This window comes from Bombus pyrosoma, unplaced genomic scaffold, assembly GCF_014825855.1.
Source record: "Bombus pyrosoma isolate SC7728 unplaced genomic scaffold, ASM1482585v1 HiC_scaffold_4710, whole genome shotgun sequence".
Taxonomy (NCBI): domain Eukaryota; kingdom Metazoa; phylum Arthropoda; class Insecta; order Hymenoptera; family Apidae; genus Bombus; species Bombus pyrosoma.
The window spans coordinates 233,600-234,797 of NW_025219969.1; the positions used below are offsets into that span (position 1 = coordinate 233,600).

General features: G+C 40.6%; 2 protein-coding genes across 9 annotated transcripts in view; one reads left to right on the forward strand and one right to left on the reverse strand.

The window, feature by feature from the left end:
• LOC122577441 overlaps positions 1-1,198 on the reverse strand; it is a 266,783-nt gene that overhangs the window by 177,186 nt on the left and 88,399 nt on the right. The window lies entirely within an intron of this gene.
• LOC122577433 overlaps positions 1-1,198 on the forward strand; it is a gene marked incomplete at its 5' end in the record, with an annotated part of 702,209 nt that overhangs the window by 86,679 nt on the left and 614,332 nt on the right.

A 1,198-nucleotide genomic window follows, 5' to 3' on the forward strand; every position in this document is an offset into this window, starting at 1 on the left:
TATCTATTTTCTGGAAATTGAACATTTATTTCGATAACAATAGAGATATTTCGACGTTTAAGCACTCATTCTGTTGCACTTTACACGCCGAATGTTGTGTGCACTGCTTCTAACGTTGAAACAAAACCGGCAGCTCGCAAAATGCAATCTTGCGTCGACATTCACTAAATTTAACAGTTACTTCGCAAATAGTTGAGACACTTCAACGTTTAAGCGCTCTTTTAACTCCATCTTACACGCCGAGTGTAGTGCGTGCTGTCTCTAAGGTTGAAACAAAAGCGGCAGTTCGCGAAATGCTGTCTTGTAACGATTTTCTGGAAATTTAACAGTTATTTCGATAACAATATAGATATTTCGACGTTTATGTGCTCTTATCACTCCATTTTACACGCCCAATGTAGTGTGCACTGCTTCTCACGTGGAAACAATAACGGCAGCTCGCAAAATGCAATCTTTTGTCGACATTCACTAAATTTAACTGCAATCTCGGTAACAATAGACATATGTCGTCGTTTAAGCGTTTTTTAACTCCATCTTACACGGCGAGTGTAGTGCGTGCTGTCTCTAAGGTTGAAGCAAAAGCGGCAGTTCGCGAAATGCAGTCTTGTAACGATTTTCTGGAAATTTAACAGTTATTTCGATAACAATATAGATATTTCGACGTTTATGTGCCCTTATCACTCCATTTTACACGCCCAATGTAGTGTGCACTGCTTCTCACGTTGAAACAATAACGGCAGCTCGCAAAATGCAATCTTTCGTCGACATTCACTAAATTTAACAGTTACTTCGCAAATAGTTGAGACATTTCAACGTTTAAGCGCTCTTCTAACTCCATCTCAACCGCCGAGTGTAGTGCGTGCTGTCTCTAAGGTTGAAACAATACCGGCAGCTCGCAAAATGCAATCTTTCGTCGACATTCACTAAATTTAACAGTTACTTCGCAAATAGTTGAGACACTTCAACGTTTAAGCGCTCTTTTAACTCCATCTTACACGCCGAGTGTAGTGCGTGCTGTCTCTAAGGTTGAAACAGTACCGGCAGCTCGCAAAATGCAATCTTTTGTCAATTTTCGCGGGATGTATCTGCTATTTCGTTGATAATTGGGTATTTCGTCGCATAAGCGTTCATTTCGCTCCATTTTACACGACTTAAGTAGCGAGTGCTGTTTCTAACGTTGAAACAATACCAGCAGCTC